This window comes from Diabrotica virgifera, chromosome 4 (assembly GCF_917563875.1).
Source record: "Diabrotica virgifera virgifera chromosome 4, PGI_DIABVI_V3a".
NCBI classification, from domain to species: domain Eukaryota; kingdom Metazoa; phylum Arthropoda; class Insecta; order Coleoptera; family Chrysomelidae; genus Diabrotica; species Diabrotica virgifera.
In genome coordinates this window covers 105,171,647-105,183,945 of record NC_065446.1, presented here as the reverse complement: position 1 = coordinate 105,183,945, position 12,299 = coordinate 105,171,647, and the positions used below count along the sequence as shown (strand labels likewise).

General features: G+C 36.6%; 2 protein-coding genes across 4 annotated transcripts in view; one reads left to right on the top strand and one right to left on the bottom strand.

Annotated features, from left to right (window-relative positions):
• Positions 1–12,299, top strand: part of LOC114328122 (protein phosphatase 1 regulatory subunit 14B) — a 337,565-nt gene that overhangs the window by 52,731 nt on the left and 272,535 nt on the right. The gene's annotated exons all lie outside the window — the stretch shown is intronic.
• The window catches only part of LOC114328120 (uncharacterized), a 259,872-nt gene that overhangs the window by 246,812 nt on the left and 761 nt on the right, over positions 1–12,299 (bottom strand). The window lies entirely within an intron of this gene.

Here is a 12,299-nt window from a genome sequence, read left to right as displayed (position 1 = left end):
GCATTATGTTAAGAATGACGTCAGGAAAAAGTCTACTATTCAAAAATGGGTGGAAATGCATAATTGCAGTGTAAAGTGCATAAAATGCATCCAAAATTGCATAAATATAAAAATAAAGTCAAAATCAGTATACTAAGGGGTTTAAACGGATTACTCACGGGTTTTAGGCGTCACTTAGTACTAATATGCCATCAGAATTTACCTCCGCAGTACCTGGTGCACAGGGTCGCTACTAAAGCACGTCATCTTCTGGAGTTTCGAGGGATTTCGGCACTAAATTGATTCAACTGGAATATTCGGGGGGTTTTTGAGGTGGTTAAACACGAATATGCCCTCAGAACAGACCTCTGGATCACCTGGTGCCCAAGGTCACTGCAAGGGACGTCATATTCTGGACTTTCGAGTGCTTTCGGTATTAAATTGGTGCAAACGGATTACTCGGGGGGTTTTTGAGGTCGCCAAAAACGAATATGCCATCAGAATAGACCATTGGATTACCTGGTGCCCAAGGTCACAGCAAGGGACGTCATCTTCTGAAATTTCGAGTGCTTTTGGGTATTAAATTGATGCAAACGGATTACTTACGTTTTTCTGGGGTCGATAAACACGAATATGCCATCAGAATTGAATTCCGGAGTACCTGGTGCCCAGGATCGATACTAAGGGACGTAATCTTCTGGAGTTTCGAGTGTTTTCGGCATTGAATTGATGTAAATGGATTACTCATGGGTTTTTTGGGATCGGTAAACACGAATATGATGTCAGAACGGAACTTAAAAATACCTGGTGCCCAGGGTCGCTACTAGCGCAGGTCATCTTCTGGGGTTTCCAGGGTTTTCGGCATTGAATTGATGAAAATGGACTACTGAAGGGTGTTTTAGGTCGCTAAAAACGAATATGCCATCAGAACTGACCCGCTGTGCACCTGGAGTCCAAGGTCACTGCAAGGGACGTCCTCTTCTGGAGTTTTGAGGGATTTTGGCATTAAATTGATAAAAATGGATAACTCGGGGGTTTTTGTGGTGTTAGACACGAATATGCCTTTAGAACAGACCACCGAATCACCAGGTGCCCTAGGTCACTGCAAGGGACGTCATATCTTCTGGAGTTTCGAGGGCTTTCGTTATTAAATTGGTGCAAACGGATTACTCGGTGGTTTTTGAGGTCGCCAAACACGAATATGCCATCAGAATAGACCACCGGATTACCTGGTGCCCAAGGTCACAGCAAGGGACGTCATTTTCTGGAGTTTCGAGTGCTTTCGGTATTAAATTGATGCAAACGGATTACTTACGGGTTTTTGTTGTCGCTAAACACGAATATGCCATCATAATTAAACTTGGGAATACCTGGTGCCCAGGTTCTGGGGTTTCGAGGGCTTTCGACATTTAATTGATGCAAATAGATTACTGGAGGGTTTTTGAGGTCGCTAAATACGAATATGCCATCACAGACAACCCCTGTGCACCTTATGCCCAAGGTGACTACAAGGGACGTCATCTTCTGAAGTTTTAAGGAATTTTGGCATTAAATTGATGAAAATAAATTACTCGGGGGTTTTTGAGGCACTCTTTCTTTGATTCCAGAGGCACTGCAAGGGGCGTAATCCGCTAGGCGAGGTTTTCGGTACTATATTGATGCAAACAGATTACTTATAGGCTTTTAAGGATGCTGAACACGAATACCCCATCAGAACAAACACCAGAGGACTTGGTGCCCAAGGCACCTCATCTTCTGGCGTTTCGCAAGTTTTAGGTACTTAATTGATGCAAACAGATTACTCACGGATTTTTGAGGTTGCTAAACACAAATACGCCATCAAAAGAGACACCGGAGCATCTGGGCCTAAGGCACGTTATACTCTGAAGTTTCGAGGGTTTTCGGCATTAACTATATTCAAAAGGATTACAAACGGATAAGTTAATGTAAACGAATTGCTCATGGGTTTTTGGTTTACGGAATACGAACTCTACTATGTTGATTTATTTAATTTTTTTACATGAGTTTTATTACGTGTTGACATTATTAGTGATTACCGTAATCACTAGATACTCCAGAATTCCTCATATAAACCATATTCGTGTTCAACAACCACAAAACCAAAAAGTAATCCATTTTTCATCAATTTAGTACCGCAAACTCTCGAAGCTCCAAAAGATAACGTGCTTTAGGAACCAGGTGCTTCGGTGTCTGTTCTGATGACGTTTTCGTGTTCAGGTAACTGAGAAACCCATAAGTAATCCGTTTTCATCAATTTAGTACCGTAATACCGAAAACACTCGAAACTCCAGAAGATGACCTGCCTTAAGCACCAGATGCTGCATGGGTTGGGTCTGATGGCATATTCATATTCAGCAACCCCAAAAACTCAAGAGTAATCCGTTTGCACTAATTTAGTACCAAAAACTATCGAAACTACATAAGATAACGTACCTTAGGCACCAGGTGCTCCAGTGTCTGTTCTGATGGCATAATTATGTTCAGAATCCCCAAAAACCCATGAGTAATCCATTTGCATCAATTAAGTACCGAAAACCCTCGAAACTCCAGAAGATTACGTGCCCTAGGTACCAGTTGCTCTGGTGTCTGTTCTGATGACGCAATCGTGTTCAACAATGCCAACTGAATGCCTAAAATTCTCGGAACTACAGAAGATGACCTGCATTAGGCACCAGGTGCTCCGAAGGTGAGATGTGATGGCGTATTCGCTTTCAGCAAACCCAAAAACCGTTGAGTGATCCGTTTGCATCAATTTAGTACCGAATACTCTCAAAGCTCCAGAAGATGACGCCCCTAGCAATAACCTTGAGCACCAGGTTCTCTGTGATTCGGTTTTGATGCATATTCGTGTTTAGCGACCTCAAGAACCCCTCAGTAATCGATTTGCATCAATTTAATGCCGAAATTTCTCGAAACTCCAGAAGATGACGTCCCTTATAGTGACCCTAGGCACCAGGTGCTCGGTGGGTCTATTCTAATGACATATTCGTGTTTAGCGACCTCAAAAACTCCCCGAGTAATCCATTTGCATCCATTTTATGCCGAAAACCCTCGAAACTCCAGAAGGTGACGTACCCTAGTAGCGATCCTGTTCACCAGATACTCCGGAGTTCAATTCAGATATCATATTCGTATTTAGCGACCCCTAAAACTCTCGAATAATCCGTTTGCATCGATTTAATGCCGAAAACCATCGAAACTCCAGAAGATGACGTCTCTTGCCGTGACCTTGGGCACCAGGTGATCCGGGGATCAGTTCTGATGGTGTAATCGTATTCAGTGACCCCAAATAATAAATTTTGTTCCATAGTATACTGTCTTTGACTTTATTTTTATATTTATGTAATTTTGTATGCATTTTATGCACTTTACAGTGCAATTATGCATTTCCACCCATTTTTGAATAGTAGACTTTTTTCCTGACGTCATCCTGAACATAATGCAAAAAACTGCAAGTCTCTAGGTTCTGTATTTAAAAATTTATTTATTCTTGATATAAACAGATATATATATAGATGAAACAATAAAAAAACTGAAAAAATAAATGTGGAAAGATGACATCGTCTTCATGGTAAAAAAGAAGGAAAAAAATTTGGAAGCTGGCTGGAAAGTTTGTCTTAAAACTAATGCTTTTTAAATGCATTCTTTTTTTCGGATCCTTTGAAAACTAATAAGTATTTTTGAAACATTTTAACGCAAAATGAAAGTTTACATTATTACCGAGGGCCGAAAGTCCCTGAAAACTTTTATAATGTTTATTTTAATAAGTTACAGGTGTGAGAAAAAAAGATAAAATTGATTGTGATTTTTAATTTCAAATAGATATCTCATTCAAAAGAAACTTTTGTTTATTCTAAGGGACTTTCGGCCCTCGGTAATAATGTAATCTTTCATTATGCGTTTCGAAAAAAATGAATACATTTAAAAAGTATTCGTCCGAAATTTTGCGCCTGCGTTCTTAAACGCAATGATACAGTGGAACCCCGATAAGTCGGCCTGTGATAACCCTGAAGTCCGGCTAACCCGGACCGATTTTCATCAGATAAAAGTTTTTTACGAAGAAATAAACAATACTGTACACAACTGTACGTAATTTAGATGTACTGTGCATATAGGGCAGTCAATGAGGTTATTTGGCTCCGAATTCCATCCTACTACATCGATTTACTTAATATTTTCACAGTAAGTAGGGAATAGCTCAAGAAACAAAGTCTACCCTATGCCGATGTGCGCTTTTATCTTGGGGGTGGTTCCCACCCCTTCTCGCGGGTGAAAATTTTTTTAATTAAAATAGCCACGGAAGAAGCTAGAGAACCCAATTCTAAGCAAAAACTATTTCATAATTATTTTTTGAAAACTCAATACTTTTGATTCGCGATTGAAAATTACCCATTATCATTGAAAAATGACTCCTTTTCGGACGGATTTTGGCGAATACCTTAAAAACTATGCATCCAACAAAAAATTATATAAGATATTTTTGTAGCTTATAAAAAACTGAAGAGATTTGTTCCTTCATAGATCTTCTAGTTATAATACAAAAAAGGATATGGTAGGTGAGGAGAGTTTGTTTTTTTGGTACATGCTCAAATCGGTGTATTGAACTTGAAATAACAGAGAAACGGTCAATTTTAGGTGTATACTGATACCAATAACTTTTGTAGTTCTTGAAAAGACCTTTAATGTCGCAAATGAGCAATATTAAATGTCGATTACATTCAAACCAAGCGAGATATGCTGCAAAAAATTGATGACTAATGTATTTTAAGAAAAAATGAGACGTATTTAACCCCTCATCCAGGGCCGCAGCTACCATGTGTGCAAAGTGTGCATCGCACACGGGCGGCCGATTATAGGGGCGGCCAAAAGCAGGCTACTGATAATAATCCTTTTTTTAAAATGAAAATAAATTGAAAAAATTAAATAGTAATGAGTCAGATATTTCTATAAACTCTAATATTCCAAACAATCTAAACAAAAATGCCAGAAAATGTTATTTATTATATGAACTGCCCTTTTGAAGCTGCAGTCATAAAGTAGTTCCGGGAAAGCTTTTTAATTCAAAGTTGCTGGCGGCTTTCGGACTTAAGATATTTTTATCTACGTGGTTCATAATATGCGATTTTTTTCAAATTCTGAACATTTATGTTTTGTTAAGAGAGTACGATACGACAATAATAGGATACTTTCCGAGAATTTAGATAAGTGCTCGTTAAGTTGCTCTCATTGAGTAATAAAATAGTTATTTATGAAACAGTTCGTGAAGTATGCTTTTTGCGAACGCACGCGATTTTTAGAGCACGAGCGACAACGGAGCTAGTGCTATAAATCGCTTAAGTTCGCAAAAAGTACTTCACGCACAGTTTCACACAATATGTTATCTACGATAAACAAATAAAAAAGCTGTAACTCTTCGTCACTGGAATTCATTTCTATTCTACAATTATTAGAACTTTGACATGTAAAAATCCTAACTACTTTCAAACCACAAAACTGTCAAAATTTTTGTTGTAATTCATTGCTCATATTGTCATCACCATGACAACGCGAAAGTTAAGGATTGTCACCATGACAACGCGAAAGTTAAAAACAGTGCGAAAAAGTAAATCACATTTAAAATACATTTTTACTTCACGCACACTTTAAATCCTTTACGCACTGCTATCTATAATGACAGTTTTCACAAACTAAAAACTTATACATAATATGACATAGAGTAGATAAAAGTATTTTTTATTAGTCGATGGTAAAACAATCTTTTTTATTACTCGATGGTTGCTCTGTTATAATATTGTTCCTTTATGCTTATCGGTCTTTTGTTATAGATGGGTTATAGTTCAGACTAAGTTGAGAATTTGATGATTTTAGACACGCTTTTGATACACGATTTTGTTTGTAATATACGGTAATATAAATTATAGTAGTGTGCCCGTTTATTTTACACACTACTGTATTTCAAATAGTCCTGGATCCTGCATACCAAAAAAAAGTTGATTAATAGCAAGCTGAAAATTTGTTAATTCCTTAACGGTGTCTAGTCGAGCAAACTTTGATGTATGGGAAAAAACAGGTTAAAAATTTGGAACGTCAGACTACGAAAACGTCCCATGTATTTTGTCGGTCAGAACTTCCAATTGATTTGTTACCCTTTCGTTAAACTCTCATTCAAAAATCAGACTGCTATTATTAACCAACATGATTCCTGTCATTTGAAATGTTCTTCGTGTTCCACTCATTAATATGCCCAATGCCCAGTTGGTGATAAACACCAGTCTGATTTTTGCATGGGAGTTTAATGAAATGGTAACAAATCAATTGAAAGTTATGTCCTACAAAATACATGGAACGTTTTCGTAGTCTGATGTTCCAAATTTTTAACCTGTTCCACAATTAAAACTTCCCCTGTTACAGTGTTCCCAAACATCAAAGTTTGTCCGACTAGACACCGTTAAGCTATTAACAAATTTTCAGCTTGCTATTAATCAACTTTTTTTTGGTACGCTGGATCCAGGCCCACTTGTAAGTAGTCTTGTAAACAAAACTTACACATGTAGATATTAAATAGTGCAAGATCGCATTCCTGTATAATTATTATTATTGACATATTATTGACAATAATAACTTTTTTTATACACGGGATCCAGGTCTAAAAGTAACGTCGAGATCAGAGCAATTATTATTCGTATACGCGTTACGGTCTCCTGCACATTTATTTAAATACTAGTACCTATGTTAACAACGACTATGTAACGACTAAAGTGTTGGAAGGGGGCGGCAAATTTTAAGTTGCATACGGGCGGCCAACACTTTAGCAGCGGCCCTGCCCTCATCCATCAGAATTATTTAAATACAGCGTTTTCCTTCTACAATACTTTTAACTATAGTATTATTTCTATGTTCCAAAAGTTGGACTGGTTTATAAATTATAGAGCACATTTTTAAATTTTCTAAACAAATCTTCCCTTTTCTCCATATTACTCGAAAATGATAAGAGATACGAAAAAGAGACAAAAATAAAGGGCTTTTTAGAAAAAATTTCGTTTTTATATTTCATTTCTGTATCTCTTATCATTTTCAAGTTACACGGAGAAAAAGGAAGATTTTTAAGAAAATTTAAAAATGCGCCCTATAACTTAATCTTATTTTTTTTTTCAAAAACCATTCATTTTAAATCTATACAACTTTTTGAACATATAAATAACACTATAATAAAAGGTATTGTAAAGTAAAACGATGCATTTACATTCTGGTGGATGAGGGTTAAAATTACTTCTCATTTTTTCTTAAAATACATTAGTTATCAATTTTGTTGTTTGCAGCATTACTCGCTTAGTTTGAACATAATCGACCTTTAATATTGCTCATTTTAAAGGTCTTTTCAATCACTACAAAAGATATTGGGAGCATTATACACCTAAAATCGACCGTTTCTCTGCTATTTCAAGTTGAATATACCAATTTGAATATGTACCAAAAAAAAAAACAAACTCTTTTCACCTACCATATCTCTTTTTGTGTTATAACTAGAAGATTTATGAAGGTAAGTGTCTCTTTGTTTTTTTATATCCTACAAAAATGTTTTATATAGTTATTTTAGTTAGATGCATAGTTTTTAAGGTATTCGCAAAAAACCGTTCGAAAAGGTGTTAAGTTTCAATCAAAATGGCCAATTTTCAACAACAAATAACTCAAAAAGTATTGAGTTTAAAAAAAAAATTATGGAACCGTTTTTGCTTAGAATTAGATTCTCTAGCGAATTCCGTAGTGATTTTAACCAAAAAATTTTCCACCCTTGAGAAGGGGTGGGAACCACCCCCAAGATTTTTGAAAAATCACATCGGCATAGGGTAGACTTTGAATTAGGAGATAAGTAGAGGCTATTACCAAAATTTCATTAAAATCCATGCAGTAGGATAGAATTCGGAGGTAATATCCTATTCTTGCTCCCATTGACTGGCGTAATATGTGTTTCATAATTTTGCAATTATAATGGAGTTTATCTGTCAGTATACCGTATTTTATTAATTTTTACCATATTCTCCGGTTAACCCGGATTTTCGATAACCCGGATCGGCCGTGGTCCCGATTATTACGACTTATCGAGGTTTCACTGTACATGATCATTGGAAAGACCCCAAAAAACAGGAGATAAATGACAAACCAATAAAACAAACAAATATGAATATAAATACTTGGGGTTAACTTTAAGAAATACAGGATCCAGTGGCGGATCTACAGGGAAGGAAAAATGGGAAATTCTCCCTCCCCTAACAAGGTAAAAAATAAAAAAAAACATAAAAATGTATTAGCTGACATGAAACTTAATGGTAGGAGAGCCCAAACCGGGATTTTTACAGTTACTCGAGCGCGTCAGATTATTACATAGGTAGAAACCTTGTACCTTGAAAATGGACCTCTACCATATATTGGCTTTTAATGCAGGGGAGTTCGTTAAGAGGGGGGACGAAACAATCTATCCTCAGAAAAACTCGAAATCGTCAGATTAAGATAAGGTAAGTTAAGTTGCAAAACAGTGTATATGTATTTCAAAAATCTGACGATTTGAGCGGGGCGTAAGGAAATGGGTGAGTCCCAAAGTTTCACAAGAAAAAAGCGAATATTTCGCGAAATGAATGACAGATCGAAAAACTAAAAAATACGTGCTCAATATTTTTTAAAAATCTATCGAATGATATCAAACACGACTTCCAACGGAGAGGGGTTGGGGGTAAATTTAATGTTTTAAATACAAATCCCGCGATATTTCGCGAAATGAACATCAGATCGAAAAACTGAGAAATACACGTATTCAATATTTTTGAAAAATCTATCGAATGGCACCAAACACGACCCCCACGGAGGTGGGATGGGGGTTACTTTAAAATCTTAAATTGGAGCCCCCATTTTTTATTGCAGATTTGGATTCCTTACGTAAAAATAAGTAACTTTTATACGAAACATTTTTTCGAATTATGGATAGAAGGCGCTATAATCTAAAAAAACGATTGTTGAAAATGGAAAATTACTTTTTTTGGTTTTAGGACCTACTCTTCACAACCCAATAGGTCCTCATAACGCTCGAGTGACTGCACATTTAGCATACTTTGCTCCCCTACCATAAACCACAGACAGACAAATTCAACCCATTAAACACGCTAGTTAGGAAAATGAAGGGAACTTAATGCATACACGTTATTATTAATGTCTTTTATGTAATTGCAGTGTATTTTATGTAGTCTCAGTTTATCTTTTGGGTCTTTTGGTTGGTGTTTTATTGGAAGCTCCCCCATAAAGCGAATTTCCCCTCCCAAGAAAATTTTAAAATCCGCCACTGACAGGATCAGATGAAACCGATATAATAAATAAAATAAAGAAGGGAAAGACAATAATACGACAATTACACTTGATTATATGGAGCGACGGTATTACAAGCAAAACTAAAGACCAAATCGTTAAGACAATAGTAGAAAGCTGCTCACTCTATGGCTCAGAAACGTGGATGACAAATAAAAAAATGAAGACAGAATATTGGTGTTTTGAAGAAGAAACTGAATGACGAAATAGAAAAGCGAAAATTACTCTGGTATGGACATATGCGCAGAATGGACGAGACAAGTGTATATCAGAGTGTCACCCTCTGCAAGGAATCGTACATACTATGCTAATAAAAGGTTCATGACATAGAAACTATTAGACGAAAGAGCACATAGAGAAAATTAAACAGATCGCAGATGAGCGGCATGCCGCATGCCCTATACAAAGCTCGAACAATACGAAAGCGACTAAGACTAAAATCCAGGAAAAGCTTCTTTGGAACAGGGCACGATGAACCTCCAGAGTATTTTCCTCTTCCATAGGTTTAGTGGACCAACCAATCTGTAGACTTTAAAACGTGGAAAATGAATAGGATGAAAACAGAGATCGCTTCAGTAAAATCAAAAATGATAAAATGGGCAAAATACAGCAGGATGATGTGAACTGTGACTATGGAGAAATATAGAATATTCTTACATGAAAAAACTGTCCTCATCGGTGTACCTTCGAAGATTTGTGGCTCGCCAACACTGCCGTCGTCAAATAAAACGCGGTATGTGCAGCCAACTTAAAACCGAGAAATCAGCTCTCAAAGTTTTTTCTCAGAACTCTATATGTTTTGACAACTTTTTAACACAAAACATATTCTAATGATAGTTGAACATTATTTAAAAATACATTGTTAAAAAGAATCATGTTTTTATCAAAGCTGTAAATAAAAAATCATATACCGCGTTTTAATTGAGCAGCGGACATATTACTGGATCAGAAATAGTGCCGTATCTGCATTTTATTTACAAATAGGATTTTTTACATGGAAGAATAGTTACCAAAAAAGAAAAATAAATAGCTTACAATTGTTTGTTATATACGCAAAAAAACCTACATGTCATAAATGTTCAAAATACGAGGTCGCAACACGAGTCTCGCTAAAAACGCGGTAAATGCGCTGTGCTTAATTAAAACACGGCAAGTACATGATACTCGCTAGCACATACCGCTTTTTAGATACCGCATTTTAATTAAGCAACTATTGAAATTTAGCACATACGACATATTCCAATTTGTTTATTTTGGTAGTAGATACAATGATACGGCTTTCAGACATTGCAGAAGCATAAATAAGGTCACAAGGAAACCACATATAGCAAAAACTTGATTTTCAATGTTTTTGCAGATACCGTGTTTTAATTGAGGACGGCAGAACAAAGATGGGACCAACGCAGCCCGATACTGGGCCGAAATTATGTGAATGACTTGTCCGAACACGATAAAATAACTAAAGTATTAGCAAAAGAACCAAAATGGCTATCTACAGAACATTGAATAGACCCCTAGTAACCTATGGTTGTGAAACCTGGGTAAGGACATAAAAAGATGAAGCCCAACTCAGGACATTCGAGAGAAAGATAATGAGAGAAGTATATGGCCCGGTGCAAGAGGAAGAGAGCACATGGAGAATCAGAAGAAACGACGAGGTTAATGAATTGAATGAAGGGTATGACATTGTAAAATTTGTGAAAAGTCAAAGACTGTCATGGCTGACATGTCCGGAGACAAGAAGATGCAAAAACGGCAAAGAAAATATTACAATGGAAGCCGATGGGAAAACGAAAGAAAGAAAGGCCCAGAACGAGATGGTTGTATGACGTGGAAGATAACCTAAAAACCATGAATATAAGACAATGGAGAAGAAGGGCGGAGAAGATCTTGCGTAGACGCCGTATTTGTACTGAGACAAATCACAGAAAAGGCCATTGAGTACAATAAACCAGCATATCTATATTTTATAGACCTGACAAAGGCTTTCGATCACATCCAAGTCGTAGACGTCTTATATTTACTGTATAAAAGAAACATGCCAATCAATATTATACAAACCGTCGAAAACATCTACTTTCATAATCGAATACAGGCAAAGATAAATGGAAAACTAACGCAGTTTATAGCAGTAAAAAGCGGAGTCAGACAAGGTGACTCGTTATGCCCACAGCTCTTTAATATAATAATGGACGAAATAATAGAAGCAGTACGTAAAGGTCATGGTTACAGAATGGGGAACAAAGAAATCCCAATATTATCTTATGAAGACGACGCCGCATTAACCACCGAGACAGAAGACGATCTCCAAAGATTAACATACATCTTCAACAAAACAACCAAGAAATACAATATGATAATATCAGAAGAGAAAACCAAATATATGACAACATCTAAATACCCAGTACGATGTAAAATCGAAATTTAGATATCTGGGAATAGATAGAACCAGTTACGGAGATGTTGAAGAGGAAGTACGACAACAAAGCTTAAAAGCAAGAAAAGCGGCGGGATCTCTTAATGACACAATCTGGAAGAACAAACACCTAAGACAAGACACAAAAGCAAGAATCTATATAGCAGCAATTAGACCTATATTGACATACACGGCGGAGACAAGACCTGACACATCTTAAACGAGACGACTACTAGAAACAAAAGAGATGAAAATACTCCGACGAATATCAGGGAAAAGTCTGTTGGATAGGGAGAGAAGCGAAAACATAAGAAGATCATGAAATGTAGAAGACATAAATGGATGGGTGACAAAACGGAAACGGGAGTGGAACGAACACATTAGTAGAATGGCAGCGGGTAGGATAATATGAATAGCACGAGATAAGTCACCAAATGGACGAAGATGTATTGGCAGACCAAGAAAAAGGTGGTGTGATAACTTAAACAATTTAGGAGGTTAATATTGAAGAAGATACAGGTTTTAAGGC